Source organism: Ammospiza nelsoni, chromosome 2, assembly GCF_027579445.1.
Source record: "Ammospiza nelsoni isolate bAmmNel1 chromosome 2, bAmmNel1.pri, whole genome shotgun sequence".
Lineage (NCBI taxonomy): Eukaryota > Metazoa > Chordata > Aves > Passeriformes > Passerellidae > Ammospiza > Ammospiza nelsoni.
In genome coordinates, this window is record NC_080634.1 from 92,019,823 (window position 1) to 92,040,510 (window position 20,688).

General features: G+C 39.3%; 1 protein-coding gene across 1 annotated transcript in view; it reads right to left on the reverse strand.

The window, feature by feature from the left end:
• The window catches only part of ST6GAL2 (ST6 beta-galactoside alpha-2,6-sialyltransferase 2), a 172,785-nt gene that overhangs the window by 112,192 nt on the left and 39,905 nt on the right, over positions 1-20,688 (reverse strand). The gene's annotated exons all lie outside the window — the stretch shown is intronic.

The following is a 20,688-nucleotide window of genomic DNA, read 5'->3' on the forward strand; positions in this document are numbered from 1 at the left end:
TGGTAGAGAGGTAGAATTATCAAATATATTGAATTCCAACTATTGCCAGAGACAGAGCATTTGAACTTCCAGTGAGTTATCCCACCATTAATAGACACCAGGAATACAAATCTGTCAGGGAGAGTATGGATGAAAGTTAGAGGCAACCACTTAGTGCAAGCAAGTTCTTTTGCTCCCAGTATTTTTGTAGTGTGACAATTCTTTTCTTAACTTGAAGCAAAAGGATGGCTCAGTCTCAGAATGAAATCCAAAATGGACACAAGCTCACTGGTTAGTGAGCTAACCACCAAGAAGATTGGAGGCTTATAATTTCCTCTAGTACTAGTTGGGTTGGTCTTTTAGGACAATCCATTGTCCTAAAAGGAAATTCCAGGAAATTCTTGGGATGATGATGAGGAAATAGAGAAAGTGAATAAGTCTACAACCAGGCTGAAAGATGAAAGTGTGACATATAGCTATTTCACAGAGACACACCTGAAGGGACTAAAACAAAGATGATCATACCTAAAGGAGCACCTGTCTGCAGAATAAAATGGATAGCAGTGAAATTTAGGAACTTCACTCACTCTGCCTCACTATATTAAAAAGTTTTTATGCCTACTCTATGTTTTCTTATGAAGAAATTACTAAAATTGATCCTGAAATGCAGCAGCAAAGATCTTTAAAATTGACAAGTTTTAAATGTGAAATAGCACATCATTTGGGGTTGTTCTAGTAGTTCTCAGATAGGGACCTTCCTGGGCAAAGTTACTTTCCTCCTCCACACTGATGAGAATTATGTTCTGACAGGTTCTGAATTCAGAGGAGCAAGGGGAGGAGTACCTGACAAGACAACTTCCACCATCCAAATGGAGCAGCATGGAAGGAAAATTAGGTGGTGCCCATTAGAAGAGGAGAAATAGCTCTAGTGCTGGCAGAAAAAGACCTCCCAACTACAGCTCAGTTGATAGGTGCCACTCCTCGGTGGCCGATCACTGAATTTTCAAAGTTTGTCCCAGGCAGATGATAAGAAGAAGACATCCAGCACAGAGGCTGGTGTACCTGGGTACGCATAGGAGTTCCAGACAGCAGTACTTCTCTGAAGGATAAGGATAAATTTTCTATGACAATTGTAGGAGAAGAGAATGACAACAGAGCTGAACTATAAATCTTATCAAAGTTACTATCAAAAAAGTGGACAAGATTGATTCATTTTTGTAAATCAAAGTTGAACTTCACTGCTTTCTTACCCTCAAGAGCTCATTTGTTGCTATGGAGAGCTTCTACACAAATATGACATTGTATGTACAAGTAAGCACCTATCTGACAAAAAATCTGGGAAAACACAAACATAGATTTCACAGGAGGTCAGAAAGAATTGCTAATTTAGGTGAATAATGACAGTTATAAATATGTAGTGCAGCTTTAAAAAAATAAAGGGCATGATTTATTAAAATGTGACTGTTGCAGATAATAGATTTGGTTTGCAAGGTAAGGCTGCCATTCATATAACTTTGTATCATTTATCACAACTGCAATAAAACAATGTACAACACAAATAGTGTTTTAAAAAAGAAATGCATCAGCTTAGCTAAAGTATTAATTACTATTTTATGCCTAGCACCAGAACAATCTGATTATCCATTTTTCAAGACTCAAAGACATGTTTTTAATAAATCATCAAAAAAGCTCACTCTTAGTTTAGAGAAATAACCCTCTAAGCAGGGAATTATCCGGTGTGTTTCTTCATTTTCCATTACCACAGTGCTCTTTTTGATTTCTATCATGATTAATGTGAGCCAAGATTATTGTTAGCATGAAGTGTTTTCAGCTCTTCCTGGAAGGCAAGTGTGTGGAATATTGTATTTCTATCACCTTATTGTAAAAACTGCAGATAATTCAGGTCTGGAACCTCAACAGAACAATTACATTTGCAAGCAAAGAATTGCATAAGGTTTTACAAATAAATTGAGTAATAACTGCATGAGAGCTCTTTGTGGAATGTTAATAATTTTCATAGTCATTAATATGATAGATCGATGAAGGGTAAAGGTTTCCTACATAACTTACATTAGTTACTTATGAGTGAGGAACAGTTTAATTTTAAAAGTCTCCGAATATCTCTTTTTTAACTAGTAGAATGTAGCAATCCCCTCAATTTTCTGATCATCTGCAGATAGCACATACAGAAATGCAGAGACAAGACTGCATGGAGAGCATATAGATCAGATGTAATCTTTCCACTCAAAATCAAATCATCAAATCATCATTTCTTACCCTTTAATTTGTTTCCAGAAACAATCTGAACAACTCTGCAAAGAATATATTCCTCCAACAGTCAGTCTGCTTGGTAATATTGCAACCAAAATATTGCCTAAACTGGAACTGTGTGAGACTGACATTTTTTCATGGTGGGTGTATTCTGCCTATTTTCAAATACTCCTTTGCATATTCTCTGTTTTGTCTTGGAGTTTGAATTCAGTAAATATGATTTCCTGAGCATGGCCTAAGGTCATTATGAGTTTTGGTGAGATGGTCCTGTGTTTTCTATGCATTTGCTGAGACAAGGAGCTTCTGCTGAATCACAGCTTCCCTGTTTACATTGCCAAGCAGCCTTTTGCAGACACACACTATCAGGGTCTCACCTACTTCATCTGGTGAAACAAGTTATGACCAAGGATATTGGTGGCAATGGGTGACTGTAAGAATAACTGTTCTTGTTGGAAAAAAAATATTTTTAGCCTGGTGTTTCAATAGTGGCCAGGAGTGGATGCCTAGAAAGAACATAGGCTATAAGCTGATTCTTTTCCAAGCACCAGGACCCTGAGGTGATGACATTTGCAGAGAACACAAAGTATTTTTAATTAGTCAAGACTGGAAACAGATTTGAAGAATTTTAGAAGGGCCTTGGGAAGGGAGGAGATGAGGGAATGACAAATGACACGCTGCTGTTCTCAAATGTCAGGTAAGGGGCACTGGAGGTGACCGCTTGACACCTGAGCCACTGGGACTGGCTGCTGGGTTGTACACTTGGTATAATTACATGAGTGAGAGATGTGGACATCAATTTGGAAAATCTAGTAAATCTCAAAAGGTTTACTCTATCAAAAAGGAATGCCGAATGGCAGGATGTTAATAAATGGGATAACAAAGCCAAGAATGTAGGGAAGTTTATTTCATGTAAGTGAATAATATGAATCAGATCTAGTGAATAAGAATTAATAAAATCATTTGACTTATATCTAAATCTATCCATTCCTCATACTTGTTTGTTTCAAGTATTTTTCATAGCAGTAACACAAAATTGGACCTTATTCTTTAATGAAATCCACTAAAGTCACAATGGTTCCAATGGCAGCCCAATAGTAGAGGAGATGGTAGTAATCAGGAAAAATGTAATGAAGTCCTATAGCACTTTAAAATAGTTCAGCTACTGTATATTTTCAAAACTAAAAGAAAAAAAAGTGATTAATGAAATTAGTTTGAAATGAAGTGGGATGTTTTTCAATACACCTGTCAAAATAATGTAATAGTCTGAGTAGTGCCAAATATTACTATAAAATAAATATAATAAAGTGACAAAAATTAATAAAAGCGACAAAATTAATATAAAATAAATATATAAAGTGGCAATGAATGGCCTGACTTGTTCTCTACTCCATGGCAGCTTTCTCCAAAACTGATTTATACTTGGAGTGTATCTTGCCCCACAAGAGCAGCTGCAGTGATATGCCAAAAGTTATTTTCAATGAACTCAGGTAATTTCCTAATAAATACTCATATTTGTGGTAATGACAATATAACTGCTAATTATTTATTTATTTGAAGTTTTACTTTTTTATGTTCCTTCTTTCTAGGACTGGGGAGAAGCAGAGAAGACATTTTGAGCTACAGTATGGAAACAGTAGGCAAAATATATAACATACTTAAATCTTGGAATCAAACATAATGAGGATTGCATATTCAGGCTGCTCTGCACTCTAGATCTTTGTCAGATCTGTCTTACACAGCTGCTTAACTTTTGCCAATCCAATACATATCAGTGCTGGAAATTGTTTATTTATGTAGTGCTGAAAGCACTTCCAATTACTTGAGCAGTGTTATCCATCATTGTGACTGCTTGCTTGAAACTTCTGACATTTACATGAGTATCTTTGGGGGAGGGACTTTGTCGTTGTTTTTAGAAATATTTTCTCTGTCTCTAGCACCTTATTAACGTGATTAGGGATTCCTATACTTCCCCTCTTGCTGCAAAACAGAATTCACAAATGCTGTGGTGCCTCACACAGGAGTTGATTAGGGATTCTCTTTGAGTTTGCCCAACCTAAAATGCCTAATATAACTAAAAGGGAGGATAAAAATAGGATTTTGAGTCCTCAAAATGAATTAAGAAGAATATGAATATCTGCAGTGGTGATCAGGGACTGGGTTGGTAACAGACAGTGTGTGAGCACCAGCATTAACAGAAACAGGGGTTTTTCCTAGAATTGGCATAGGTACAATGATACAGAAACTGTCTTGCACCAGAGCAAATATTTCCATGTCAAAAAATCAGAAAAAGAAAAAGGAAAAGAAACTGGCATACAATAGCCTTAATACCAATGCAACAGTGTTTAAAAAAAGAAAAAAAAGAGTCCTATTATATAAAACTCTTCTACCTCTAGCATGTGAGTGTTCATCATTTATATCCTTTATTCCTTCTGCATGGCATAGGGCTCTTCTGCCATGATTTCAGGTCTGCTTACCTTTAATTTATTTAGCTCAAGAGTTAAAAGTTTTTTTTCTTTTCCTGCTCACTTCTGAAACTGGGGAAAAAATAGGTAAAGCATGTTGTTAGATAAACTTACCATGGATTCAAGTATTCAAGATGCAAAGTCTTTTTAATTCAGACTGTGCCATCATGGCCTTGGGGCAATCAGGAATTAAACATGGAGCTGCTGGGTCTCTGACATGTTTTCCCTGAGTGTACTATAGATTTCCCCCTTTGGTACATTGTCTCCAGCATTACTGCTTGTGCCAGGACAAGCTTCTCTTCAGGCTCCTTTCTGTGACCAGCAGCAGACAATGTGAGCTCTGCTCTATTCAACATCCCATGCGGACTTTGTGTCACAGTGCTGACCTTTTATGATACCCTATTGTGACAGTCTTTTTTCTGGTAAAAAATCTTATCACACATAACTATTTCATCTCCATAATCCCAATGCCTTTTGTATTATCCATAGTGCTGAGGCTATTTCTTGCTAGCCTCAGTCTAAGATAATTCTTTCAAGCTGCTGTGAAGTTGGGTCATTTTACATTTCTTGCTCAAACTTGTCAAATGTTATAACAGTAATAGGTAGCACTTGAATCACATTTGCTTCAAACCCTTCTTCCTGCAGCTTCTTCCTTTCAGTGTTTATCAGCACTCTTAAAAGCATGTCTGATAAAAAAAGCTCTTTACTGGGACAGTATTTCAGTTTAATGAGGATTTTTGCAATTTTATTATCATTTTCTGAAGTCTAGGTAGTGCTTCTTTGCGCAATGACTTCGCTAATAGGGCTTCTGAAGTTTTATAGGCTGCATCTCCTCTGACCTATTTCTCTTTATAAACATTTATGCAACTTCTCACAAACAAAAACATTTGCTGGTGTATATTTTCCAGGATGAGAATTATTTTTTATGCTGCAGCTAGTGTTTCAGAAGAATACATAGCCACTCAGAAGGGCAGGATATGTTTGCTACAGGCTGGATTTGAGGGGTTTTTGCCTCAATAAGGGGGAAGAGGCAGCTGCTACTGCCTCCAATGTGTTGTTTAACCTCCTGGCCAGTTGCTAAAGATTTCTCCCACTCCTTACCTTGCCCAGCGTCCCTGTGGCAGTCTAGCCTTCTCAAGGTTTCAGTTTTTCAAGGTGGGAGTGCCTTGATTAGTTTGGATCAGCATTGAGCTGCTTCACTTTGTAATTACAAGGAAGGAAACAGTCATAGCTCTAATGAAAGTCATTATTTTCAAGTCTCCAGAATCTTTCTTGTAGTCAATTTAATTCACTCCCACTCAGCCACAGGCACTCAGTTTAGTCCTGTCATCTGGCCTGCTCATGAGATCCCCTTTTGTTCACTGGGTGACAGGCAGAGCTTACTGCAGGAAAGGCATCTGCAGAGGTTAGACCTGACTGAATAGTCTAGACCTAACACAGCTGTTACTTACACTAGCTTGGTTATGGGGTCTCCGTTCTCGGCCTGTTGTCTCTGCCAGGTCAGGCGTAGGATGGCCTTGGGACAGCCCGCGCTCCAAAGGACGAGTGCACTCTTCAGATTTTTTGGTCTTCTATATTGTTTATTATTTCTTATCTACAAAGTCGTCTCCTAGCCTGACAGAGGTCTGACCAGCAAGACAGCCATGGGCACTCTGACCTCCCTCTGGGCAGTCATCTATTTTTATACTAAAAACTACGTATAAGATATTTACCTTTACCTTCCAATACCTTTTACCCTTTTTAACAAGTGCACATTTAATGTGAACCAATCCCAAAGTGCCAGCATCACCACCAAAGATGGATGACAAGAAGAAGAGGAGAAGGGCAAGGCACACCCTAATTCCTCCATCTTGTCGCCTAAAAACCCCCTGTACCAAAATCCCAAAACCTGTATTTTCACCCTGTGAATAATCAATTCCTTCACCACTTATCCCCAAGTGATCCTCTCGTCCTCATATAGGTGGCACATCCCATGCAGGGTCAAAATCCAACCACCAAGCACTTCTGGCAACATTCCAGGATTTCTGAGCCCCCCCCCAAGGGTTATCTCAGCAACTCTGGACATCAGGAGTGATGTGCTGAGTTCCCACAATGGGGATTGCTGTGAAAAGCAGAGATATCCAGGCCCAGCCTCTGCCCTGGCACAGGGTGGTGAGCAGGCAGTGTGGGCACTCTGCTTACCAGTGCCCTTGGAGGTCAGGAGGGAGGAGAATGTGGGACCCAGCCAGGTTTGGTGTGAGATCCTGCAGGCTGCCTGGCCTGTGGACTGCTTAAGGTAGGAGACAACCAGAAGCTCCTACTGGGCACCCCTCATGTTCCCAACAGCTTTGTGCAGCCCAGCCCATACTGCACAGGGCACTTGAGTCCATCCATCAGCTGCCCAGTGCCTGGACACAAAAGCTCTTTTACCAGTGCACCCTTTAACCAGTTTACAAGTCGTGTCTCTATGTGCACCACGTTCTAGCCCATGGTGTCTCTAACAAACGTGGTACTCAGGAGCTGATCCTGCAGCCAATAACAATTAATTCATGAGGGAAATAAAAAGCCAATGTTAATATATATTGTCTCACCTTCATACTTCACATAAGTCACATGAGAGAGCTTTAATTGGAATTGTAACTCCTGCAGTGCCATGAACAGCTGGATGTTGTGTATGATTTGGGGCAGAGGGGTCAATCAGAGAGCAGCAAACACTGATTGCAGAATGCACTGATTTGCAGCTGGGAGATGACATCAAGAAATGAGTGAGATTTCAAAAGTCAGCAGTAAAGCTGATTTGGGTTCTTCTCTGTAGGCATTTTTACAGATTACATAACACAACTTCCGAGCATGGATCTGGGGAGACATCTCTTCCTATGGTAAATTGATTTACTTATAAAATTGCATCAAACAGTATTTTTAGCATCTTTTACTTTTCTCTGTTTAATTAACTTGAACTATAAATTTATTTTGCTTTGGCACAGGAATTGCAAAATGCTTGTGCTGTATCAGATTAGAAACAAATATTTTAAATCAAGTAAATGTTAAAAAGAGGTTTATAAATGGCCTAATATGGATAATAGAAAGTCAAGCTTGCAGCCTTAGTCATAAGAACAAAATTATTCCTTCCTCCCTGAGTTCAATGACAGCAAAAATCAAGCTTTCAGTAGAAGAAGTCTTGTAGTTCACACAACATTAGGCACATTCTGAGTAAATTTCATTTGCACAGCTACTATATGTTTGCACAAGCCAGTGTGAAACCTGTCCATCACATTGATAATCAAAAGAAATGCAGATATGATCAGAGCAATCTCTACTTGGAAGTTTCTTGCAGCAACAAAGTCTCTATGAGTCAGCCAGATGTTCCAGAATGAATTATTCAGAAAAGGATTTTCAAGTTAATTCTGTGAAATTAGTTCCTCATATTTTGTATGAAACAAAAAGGTGTTGAGCTCGTGAAGGCAAAAAGAAACCATCCAAACTTTCTATTCTTGGTACATTTAGGAAATTAAGTCTGCCTCTTCAATTCAAAACTTACAGACGGGTAGGAAAATATTATGAGTTATTAATATGCCTCCAGCATACTAAAAGCCACATTAAAGATTTTAAAATGTTACTGATCCCAGAGAAATGTAAAAGAATCCCTGTGGCTGGAATGCCCAGGAAAAAGGAACTTAGTCTTTCAAGAACTGTTGGCTATTACATCACACTGCAACAAAGAACACCACAGAATCCTAGAATTGTTTAGGTTGGAAAAGACCTTCAAGATCATCAAATCCAATAAATTAAGCCAGCACTGTCAGGTCTAGCCTTTCACCATGTCCCCATGTGCCACATCCATATCTTTAACTATCTCCTGGGGTGGTGAATGCACCACTTCCCTGGGCAGCCTGTTCCAGTGATTGACAATCCTCTCAGTGAATAAATGTTTTCTAATATCCAATCTAAAGCTCCTCTGATGTAACTTGAGGCCATCTCCTCTTGTCTTAATGCTTGACATTTGTAAGAAGAGGCCAACCCCCACTTGGCTACAAACCTCCCTTCAGGGAGTTGTAGAGAGCAGTAACGTCCCCCCTGAGCCCCCTTTTCTCCAGGCTGAACAATCCCAGCTCCCTCAGCCACTCCTTATGAGATTTGTGCTCCTGACCCTTCCCCAGCTCTGGAAAGGCTTCAGTCCCACAATGTCCTTCTTGAAGTGAGGGACCAAAAGTGAGCACAGGATTTGAGGTGTGGCCTCACCAGTGCTGAGTACAGGGGGACAATCCCTGCCCTGCTCCTGCTGCCACACCATTGCTGATCCAGGCCAGGATGCCATTGGCCTTCTTGGGCACCTGGGCACTGCTGGCTCATGTTCAGCTGCTGCCACCAGCACCCCAGGTCCTTTTCCACTGGGCAGCTTCCCAGGCACTCAGCCCCAGCCTGGAGCACTGCCTGGGGTGGTTGTGACCCACATAAAGGATCTGGCACTGGGATTTGTTGAGCCTGTTGCGAGTTTACAGTGTCTTTAAAGGAACCTGATCCCTCTGTGCTTCCCATATAGATTTAAGAGCAGACACTCTTTTCAATGTCAGGTGTTTTTTTCATCTGTATTTGAGTGAAATTTATGCACAATCTCTAACACAGAATGGAATTAAAATCCACACTGATCAGTGGATTATCTTGAGATATAAAGTAAGCATTAGACTTTCACTAGGCTGCTTTGCCTTGGAAAGGGGTTGACTATTTAACAGTCTTGTGTCCTTCATAAATATGTTTCTGCTTCAAAATTCTGAATAAGTGTCCTCGATGCAAAAAATGTTGCTTTTTTTTTTTTTTCAAGGAGATTTTCAGACATTACCTGATGTAAAATATATAGAAAATGAAATTATTTTAATGATATGAATGAAAAAATATCGAAAATATATATAAAATATGTAAAATATGTAGAAAATTATTTATGTTTGCAATCCTAAAGTGTCTCGTTGTTACCACCACACATTTTTCAATAAATTCAGCATTAAGACTCCCTCAGATATAATTGCTGGCTATTAAAATGCCAGCTAAACAAATAATTGAAATGAAAGTATTTTGGTAAAAACCAACCAACCAAAACAAACAGCTGTGGTTAATAGAATCCCCTTAATGCATAAACTCAAAATATGGTGCAGAGCAAAAAAAGAGAAAAGAGTATGAATACTTCAGAAGAAATTTTGAAGGATTTCTTGTTCATGTTCTTGTTTGGTTTTATTTTTGTTTGGGTTTTGGTTTGTATTTTTTTTGTTTGTTTGGGTGTTTTTTTGGTTTTTTGTTTTCGAAAGAGCAATGTGGATCAGGTCTCCTAAAACCAGGAGGAGTGAGAAGAAGAGGGCAGAAAACCACCTAGGAAGCATTAACTGTCAGAGTTGTGGAAGATTGGACAAAGAGGCAGAGACTTTTTCTGTAGAAGCTCAAGATCCTGTACTGGAAAAGCCAAGAGATGCTCGATCATGGTGCATAACAGGAGATCAGGCACTTCTGGAGGTGGGCCAGACTGAAACTTTGTGAGTTTATGAGTTTCTCTTTTACAAGAGACTGAGGAGTTTCACACTATTCATAGTCCAAGTGTATAGTGTTTGTATAGCTAAAGCAGAGGGTGCACTATCACTGCCATGCTTTCTTTTATGTCATTCTTGTCAGCAGTACAAACTTTCTGAGTTTGTCTGCAATAAATTCCACATTTATTGCCTCTTTGCAGCAGTGGGTTTCTACTTAAAACCAAATCCAGATTATTTTCTTTCGGTTTCCTGACTGACCTTGATATAGGGACGTCTCAGGGCCATTTTATTTCCAAAGAAAATCAAGACTAGGAGGAGCACCCCAAAAATCCAGGAGCAGAACTTGGAAAGGAGTTAGCCTGAAGTCTGTATGCCTGGAAGACCCCTTTTGCCTCTGCAGAAGACAAAACTTCCAAGGCTGGGGTTCCTGCAACAGAAAAGGAAAAGTGGGAATGGAAATGAAGCTGACTAGAATTCCACCAACTCAGAGTGAATGCTTCTGAAGTTGAAATAGAATTGAAAATGTAATGTCATTCAAAAGTGATTATGTCCAAAAAAAAAGCTATTTATGTCAGATCAAAAGGATTGAACAAGTACCAGACTTTCTCAGCACCTGCCATTCCTGCCTCTATTTCAGCCTGTAGTTAGTGCTGTGCTTCTTGTGTGTTTTCATCTAAAAACATGGGCTCTTTAGGCTCTATTCTGGGGCCACTGCAAATCACTATTGATCAGTAAATGTAAGCTGCCTTATTCTGGTTTGCTCTTGTTGGTCCTGGGGCAAGGTACAGCAGAGTTCTGGTAGCACTTTTGCAATTAGATGAGAGGAGGGCAGATGAATAGCCCTACTTCAAAAATGCCGGTAAATGTCACTTCTCCCACTGTGTCATCTTCCAGCTCCATGATAAAAGTTCAAGGCAGTCTCTAAGATTGATCCTGTGAAAACATAGCAGTTAGACAGCACTGAGGATAGCTGTACATTTGTTCCCTGGAAGGACTGATCTTTCATATGGCATCTTCACAACAACAGACCAGGCATATGATGCTAAGCCACAGCTGGGATTTGCCACTAGTCTTTGCATGCCTACAAACTGCACGTGCGCAGCATAAAATGGCAAATGAAAGAAACATGAAAGAAAAGACATTTTCACCCCCTCAGAAGTAGAAAGAGAATATTAATTCCTAGGCCACCTCTCTTCCCTCAAAATCCCTTCAGGAGTAAGATGATACCTAGTTTGCCAATTGCTACAATGTTAGAAGGAGAAAATTTGTTCTTTCTGAATCTGTGTACTGAGATGCGACACAGTGCCAAAGCATCAGTAACTGACTGTGCTATTATTATACAATCTCTTTACAAATTTGTCAGTTGGAAACAATAAATTGAAATTCATACAGCTATAGAAAGACCCATGTAAAAAAACTAGTGCTTGTTTTCCCAACTAGTGGGCATTATTCTTTTACAGGTACCCCTTAATTGGTACCCTAAGCATTGACAGCTTATTGACTGGGTGGATGCTTCACTCTTTGTCTCTGTAATGCTCCTTCAATGGTATCTAAAGTGAAGTGTCTAGAGTCCAGCATCTAAACCTCTTAGACATTTCTGATGGTCTAACCTCAGCATTTTGGCAGCATTCCCTCAATAAATACTCCTCTCTTTGTCTTTTATCTGCCACAAAAAACTGTATCAAAGCTATAAAAAAATGTCTGTTTCTTCAGTGATAAAAGACACTGCCACACTTCATCTTCCTGAAGGGAATTAGAAACCTCTTGATTAACTTCAGTGGGAGCAGAGTCAGACCCAGGATCTCACAGTGTTCATTTTTTTGCTTGATAAGTTATAGTTACTTTACACTGTTTAGCTATGTACAGACCATATCCATTAGTCATTTTCATTTGTGACATGGATGAATGCATTAGTTTCTGATGCTGATTTAGATTCATAACTATTACTTATAATTAATTACTAATGAAGGCTATTATTGTCTAGCTGACATTTTCCCTTCCCTGTTAAATGCTAACAAGTTCAAGTACAGGAAAAAGGGCTTGTCTCAGACAGGAATTGACTTATTTTAACAAATAAGCCTAAACAGTGCTATTTGCCTTCTAAAGCATGAGATCTTTTCTACCACGAATACAGAGCACTGCCTTATTGAAAGTAAAATAGTAAAATATAGAAATACAAATATAGAACAAACGTCTGTATAAAGCTTCATTCATCCTTCCCCTAATCTTCCTCCCATAACAGACATACATGAGCCACAGAGAAGTATTTCTAGGGCATTTATACATTGCTAAGCACAGACAACGGAGCATCAAGGGCAACTCTGGTCTCTACTGCTTGAAAAACAGTCCTTCAATGATGTCAGAGAAGCTATTCAGGATTGGAACTGGTATATAAAACTTCTCAAGCCCTGCTTTCTCCATTTTAATTTCCCTCATACACCAGGCCAGCTGCGAAGAGCAGTTAAAGGTAGACACCAGGGGTCTGAAAGCAACATGCCATGCAGACAGAAGGGAGCCTTCTGGCCAATGTCTTCATTTGAGAAGACATTTCTCCCCCACATGATTTACTGGTTGAACAGATAAAGCAGAAATAAAATGCATAAATGAATGCATTTCAACAGGGACATGGTAGTTCCAGTTTTATTTCAACTTTGCATTTGTCTTGCCATCCTCAACAGAAGAAACAGAGAAATTTTTATTATTATTCCTGAAACATAATATTCTCTTCTTACTGCACTGGAACACAAATTTATCTCTAGACTTTATGAGGTAGCTGATTCATGAAACCTGCTCTTCCCTTGACTTTGGACAATTACAGAACACACAGAGCTGTGGTCAGACAGATATACCAAAAGGAAAAAAAAAGGAGGAAATGAGCAGGTATCTGTTCTCTCAATTGCCTGAGTACAAGACAGAAACTAGTCACAAAAAAGGGAACTCATGGGCCTTGCAGAAATGCTCACTATGTCCTTTCAACCTTTTTAGGAGTCCTTGGCAGGATGAAGTAGGAAGAGGGAAAGCCAAGATACCAGATATTTTTCCTCAGAAAATGTGGCTCCTTTGGGTGATTTTTCCAGCTTCATTTTGTGAGACCACTCTCAAAAGGGATTCATGAGGAAGCATATCCCAAGGAGTCCAGCCTGAAACTGGGAACAGGAAAGGCACAGAAGGTTGAAAAGCCAGTATAATTTGAGAGAGCCTTGGGCAGAGGCTGTGAATTTGGCATTCCATGGTTTTGCTTTGTAGAGAAGCCCTCATTAATTGTTCTTGTAATTTAATATTAATCAGAAGAGCCTATTAACTCCAGCGCTTTATAAAAGCTATTTTCAATGGGGTTTATGTAAGAAATACTATATTCTGCTTAGCATTAGGTACTGACTAACATTTTAAACTGAGATATCAACATGCCTAAAACATTCAGGGAAATCTTAAAAAAAACAATGACTATAGCAAATCTGAAGGATGCTAATATAAAGGTAAATGACCTGAAAAAGGCATCTTTCGAAACCATTGGGAAATCAGAATGTTTATTTATTATGGCAAATATGTACTTGGCATTTGAATTTTTATGCTGTGTCCTCCTAGCTCTTCTAATCATTAGTGCCCCTGTGGGCTCAGATATTTCATTTCTGCTTAACTCAAGTGTGCACAAAACCTTAACTAGTTTTCCTGTATGGTATTTGCTGATGCTTTCTCAAACTTAATATTCATAAAACCTCAGTGATACAGCCACCAACAATTGCCAAACTCCAAGAGTGGTGTCTGACAGTTGCTATCCACTCTGCCTGCTCCAGCATCCTCAGATTTCATTCTGTTTGTCACCATGCCTGGATTGTTCTGTAATTAAAAGTTTAAAATGGAAAATGGAAAGGCAAGGGGGAAAGTAGAAGCTCCAGGACTGAGTGATAGGTTGTGTACTAGCCCAATAAACACAATAGAGACTTGGCTGTAAATTATGCACTTTGCTGATAAAGATCAGTGATGTGCAGTTGAATAATGGTATCTGTAACTACCATTCATCTTGGATATGTGGGTACATCATGGAGATGATTATGCTGAGAGAATGTCTGGAACCTGATGCAAAGGGGTTTTCTTTTTTGTGTTCTAGAAGACATGTTTTGTGAAAGCTGTTTTACTGTATGTGGATAAATAGGACTCACATGGAGAGGAAGCCATGCAAAGAGAGATCACAAAGAGCTGCATGCCCAGGACTCACTGTTTAGAGCTCTGCTTTGCTCTGTCTTTTTCTATCATTAGCTGTGGAAGGTCAGATGACGGGACAGGAAGCCCTAAATTGTGACTGCTCTTTCTGTGTTCTATATATCACATTCCCCATGAGTTCTGAAAGATCTGACATTAGACCTTTACTAGCAATGCAACCATGAATCAAAATTCAGTGAAAGTCAGTGAAAAAGTTTGCACAGATTTCTATAAACCTTGGATCAAAGAAGTATACACGTGCAATTTGCTCTATCCCCAATTTTACAGTGTCCCAGCACTGCAGTTTAACACACTAGGCTATCCCACTATTTAAATACAATGCTAAAACAACAAAATATTTCCCATCTTGTCTGCTGCATTATTATCATGGATTATTAACACACATTCATTGTCAAAATAAAAATAACAAAACTGTGTTTTAGCAATAGTAGGGTTGACAAAACATAAATAAGAGAAGCAGAAAATGATCAAACAAATTAATTTTCCTTTATAGCAATTTTTTATGAAGAAGCATCAGTACTGCTTACAATTCAGGGATTATAATTAAACATAGCCTTAATATTCAGTGCAGTTTTTTAAATAATAATTGCATTCAGAATCTAGTACATTAAGAAAAATCACCAGATTTCATGACACATGTGATAGTTCTGCTGCGTTTCAATAATATAAAATAAAGATGAAGGCATCTTATTCATGGGGTGCAATCCACGAACCAAAATTGCCTCTGGATTTACAAATATGTAGTTAAATATAACACTAATTGATTCAGTGTGATTCGCGATTAAAGGCCATCCTTGTAAATGTGACTTCTAGTTAACATTCTTCCCAGATGTTTCCTTGACAGATTCTACATTTGAAATTATTAGAATCTAAATTATTGATGTTCTTTCTCATTTCAATTATTATCAGCATTTGTGCACTTTTTCTTTCCTTAATATTTGAAGTCAGTTCTAAGGATGATTTCTCCCTGAAAAATTCAATGCCAAAACCAGGTGAAATTGAACTTCTCTCACAGAAGAGCTACTCTCCTTCAATGATCTAATTTGCAGTAGCTTATAACTTTTTCTTCTCTAAATTACCTTTGTGCTGACAGTTTTAGTACTTGTGGTTTTTGCTCATATATAATTTGGGGACATAGGCTTGAAGGAAATCTACTTAGGTAGTTCAGTTATCTACTTATGACTGTAACATATTTTACCCATTTAACATATTTTACTTTTGGGATGCTAGCATGGACACACACACCTGTACACATCTTTACACCCTAATGGTTGCCCACATGCCCAAACACAAAAATACACCCACTCTCAGTGAAATGGAAATACTCAAACATGTCATAATGGAGGAAATCTACAGATGGGCTAAATCAAGGTAGTTAACTGCTGTTAATGCAATTTTGGTGCTCTCTTACTGAGATACAGCCCTGTGTTTGCTTCAGTAAGGAACACATGACTTCCTGGAGAAGGAGAAAAACCCCATGGTGGATGTGAAAATAGCACACTTTCAATGTTTCAGTCAGTGTTTCTCAGCATGACTTAAATATACCCTTTCAAATTTTCTTTCCGTCGTCCATACTCTGTCAAGGAATACAATAGGGCCAAAATCTGCTTCCAGAGAGAGAGGGTTTACAGAACCCCTGGAGATCTGAAGGAGTGATTGTGGCCTATGATCCCATTGCTCACAGCTGCTGCTAACACATCAGATGACTGTACAAGAGATGGGGTTGATCTGCCAGATAAGGGCATTTAATAAGCAACGTTTACATCACACACACACACATACACTCACAGATTTCTTTGAAAGAATCATACAGAATGGGGGAGGAAGTGATTAATATTCAAAGTGTAATCAGCTTTGTGGGGTTTTTTGTTTGTTTGCTTGTTTGTTTATCTTCTAAGGAAGTCTGGAAGTCCTTTGCTACTGATAGACTATGGAATACAGCTTAAGCAGTCTCAACATTCATGGAGCAGACCAGAGCTCTGAGTCTGCTGAATTTGGGTGGTGGGGGAGGAGGGAGATGAGGAAGGAGATAAGAAATTTGCAGTCACTTTCCCAAACCTTTTCAGAAGAATGCTCCTCTTTAGCATATATACTTGAAAAGTTTAAATCATTGTGTGATTAAAGTGCTCTACTCTTGACTTTTGTGGGAGGCCTGGCTGCCTCCATGACCTTCTTTTTTCCCCAAAAAATCCCAGAGAGCACAGAAAATTAATTTGTCATGGCTCATAAGAACTGCTGCCTTTTGAAGTAGAACAAATGTCTCCAGCTATGATGGGAAAATGTAACAGGATCTCTCTAATCACAGGAGAAGTGGAACTAGTACATCTAAGACAAAACATTAAATTAAATACCTTTCAAAGAGTGAATACAGGCTTCACTTCTGGGAATAGGGACTCTAGAAGAGATTTGCTTGGCAGTCAGGTTGAGATCTTAGAACAACACAGGAAGCAGAGGTGATTTAGACTGAAGACTGTGTAAACTGAGGGATGTGAAGTGGAAGCAGAGAGGCTTTATTACTGCTGTTTTGAACTGTAGCGGGGAAATGGCTTGTAGCACATGGCAGGTGGTTGCAAGACTTGGAGTTCAAAGGCAGAAACAGTAGTTGTTAGAGAAGACAGCCAGCACGATCAAATAATTGGAAATTGTCCTGTGGAGTGAAACATGACATGAGAAAAATCTGTTCCATTTCTCAAAAAAGAAGCTTTAAGAAGGCTTGATTGCAACCTAACAGAAGGTGAAATAAAAAGAGCCAAAGGCTGGAAGCTGAAGTTCAACAGTCTCAGAACACAAGCACGGTGCACATTTCATATTGTGATGATGTGTAGTCTTTGAGACAACTGAGCAATCATGACAAGGACCCAAGATTCTAAAATCAAGACAGATTTTTTTTCTTTCCTCTTCTCCCTACCCTCCCTCACCCTCACAAATATAGGTTCAGGGTAAACCAGAAGAAGATTCAGATAAACTCTTTGAACAATTCTTTCTTCAAGATCAAGCCTGATGGTTGCAACTGTCTGGCAAATACTCTCTTCTACCCTATCAAAGTTTCTCCCTAAGCTGTTGGTTATAAAATGAACCTGTGGCAGGTATGTTTCTTCTGTAGAGTTCTCAACATGTCTCTGATTGCAAGTAGTACATCACTGGGAAGGCCTCTTTCTCTCTCAGCTATGTTCTCCATTTCTCCACATTTCATAATGTGGAGTCTTTACTACTGCTCTGCTACTGCTCTGTGCTAGAAATTCCCTGTTCTGGTGCATTAGCTCTGTGCAGACACTTGTGTGGTGTTATGCATGAACCACCAGCCTGGATCCTCTCTAAACCCTAGGAAGCAATGCTTTTCCAGCAGATCACCTTCAATTCTCTGACTCCACTGGAGCAGCTTTCTGTGTCAGCAGAGTTACATTTCAATAATAATTGACACAAACATCAAACCACTCTATTAGCCTCTATTTAAAAACTATTTTTGAAAGGACAATAAATATCAAAGAAACATAATTATCAGAAGTATAGTTACACCTTACTGAACTCATACAGGGGAATCCTTAAGGCAAGGGAAAAATTCTAAACAACATTTGTATGGATGAATATGAAGTATTTGTGACCCACTGCTGTGTTTTCAAAGTAGCTCCTTCCCTAAGGGGCTGAATGTCCTCTGCTTCATAATAAAAAAGCTAAATGCTGCACAGCATATGTCCTCCAGCCTCAGAGTGATACACAGGAGTCTGTTTTAAACCCATTGCTCAGGTTTCTCCCACCTGTAACTTTAAGCCCTAACTAATCCATATAGTTGTGAGAGAGAGGAAAGATCATCTTGTTGAATGGTACTAAGCTAAGTACCTAAGGCTGCACAGAGAATTGAAAGTAACTATGCTCTCAACTTTGGATCTGAAAGGTCTTAAATGAGGAAGGGAGAAGAAAAGAATTTGAGTGTTAGTATTTCATAATAAGACTCATTTAAGAAGATAGAAAATATGATCCCAGACCCATTTCTTAGCCTTTCTAATTTCTGTTCTCTTCATTTTCTCTTTTCTCCTTTTTTTATCATTTTATTTATACCAGCTACTTGATCCATATCTGCCTTCTGTTCTATGTAAGAAATATCTTTCACCAGATAAACATGTACCAGCAATATTTTCATATTCTGTCAAAATCCCCCACTCTTATCTGCCCTCTTTGTCATCTGGACAGGCTTCGCTTTCCACAACAGTTTCTACATATGGACAAACATTCTGATGTCAGCAATGAAATACCTGGGAAAAAATGTGACAAGGGTGTCTGTATGTTGTATATCCATTTTGGACAGTCTCATCGCCAGGCCAAACCCAGAGACATGCTGCTGCAAGTGAGGAGGAAACCCAGCTGTGAATATAAGTGAAAGAAAACATGATGTAGAAATGAAAAGTGATATTTCTACCCTCTTTCAGTCAAAATGCTGTATGAACAGAAGTTTTGCACTTAATGATCATTAATGATGTGTTGATTTCCATACAAACTATTGTTAGGGTAAATCTGATCTGTCGTGAATACTTTATGAACTCTACTGTCTAAACCAACCCTAAAAGCACATTCAGATTATTTGAGCTCCTGTAGGATTCTTCTAAAAGAAAATCTACACTGCTAACATCTCTACATACATTTGGGACTTCAGCAGTGTCTGTGCTTGAATCAATTCTGCTCTGGTTTAGGAAGTAAAAAAGGCTGCTGCTTTAAAAAATTACAGAGGTTTTTATAATGTCAGGGCAGCATTGCTATAAGAGTTTCCATCGGATACAGCTGATGCATTCTTCCTTACCACCATTAACAGGAATTTTCAGTAAGGTTGCTATGCTATAAACCTGAAGAATGAAGCAAGGACACTTGTCACCACTGATTGACAACAACAGTGGAGGCATATATCACCATTGGTTGAGTGCTGCATACGTGTGATAATGGGTATGTTAAAAATTGATGTATGTGTTATAACAATGCAGCTAAAAGCCCAATCGTGTAGCTTTAATACATACCCTTATGGTCTGGAAAGAGTAAGACTGCTCCATGATTAAACATTGCTGAAGGAGTAAATTTTACAGAAGTTGACTTAAAGTCTAAAAGATTGATGAATATGCAGGTAGTCTGAAGGCTATTTTTTTTCCTTCAAGTGTTTTGGCTGGGAATCTAGTTCTGTATCCCTATCTGGATGCTGTCTGTGGCTATCTCACACTTCTTTAATGTCAAATAAATCCAAAGAATTTCATTATTATTTTTCCTGAGTCATATGGATAACCTCACATCAGGCCTTGAGGTTTCACTGGCCTTCCACACGTCTCTTCTAGAGAGATTTCATTTATTTTTTCCTCAGCTTTCCGGCTGCAAGATATGTTTGCACTTTCTGAAATCAAACCCTCAGGAAGGAGAATTGGACTTTTCTCTCCTGAAGCAGCATCTATGCCCACATTTGCATGAGCAAGCTAAAAAGAATGGAAGCATAGGACAAAGTACTGTCCCTTGACTGTCCATGGTGTCGGATGTTTGGCAATGCTGCAGGAACAGTTTTGGGCTGGTCAGAAAGTAGGGTTGGAAGCCAAAGGCTGTCTGTTTGCATGTGGTTTCCCAGGCATGGAAGGGAAAGAGCAGTGATTGCAATGCTCCCACGCTGTGCTGCACCATTTAGTCTCAGTCTGAAATCCTTTCATCACAGTTTCCAGCTTATTTATTCACACCCACTGGCATGCCACTGGAGAGAAGGATTTAAGTATACTGGTGGATAAAAAACTGAATATGGCCCAGCAATGCTTTCTTACAGTCCAAAAAGTCAACTTTATCCCAGGCTGCATCAAATGAAGCATGGTCAGAAGGTCAAGGGAATTGATTTGACAACACAAAGCTGGGAGGAGTGGCTGGTCCACCAGAGTGTTGTGTTGCCCTTCAGAAGGACCTCAGCAGGTTGGAGAGATGGGCAGAGAGCTGCCTGAAATTCAACAAAGGCAAGAGGAGGGTCCTGCACCTGGAGAGGATCAACTCCGTGTACAGGCTGGGGACTGACCTGCTGGGAAGCAGCTCTGAGGAGAAGGACCTGGTGAACAAAAAACTGTCCATGAGCCAGCAGTGCCAGCAGGGCCCTGGGGGCCAAGAAGGCCATGGTGTCCTGGGGAGTATTAGGAAGAGCATTGCCAACAAGCTGAGGGAGGTGATCCAGCCCCTTGGCTCAGCCCTTTGAGGTCACATCTGGAGTGCTGTGCCCAGTTCTGGGCTCCTGGAGAAGATCCAGCAGAGGGGGACAAAAG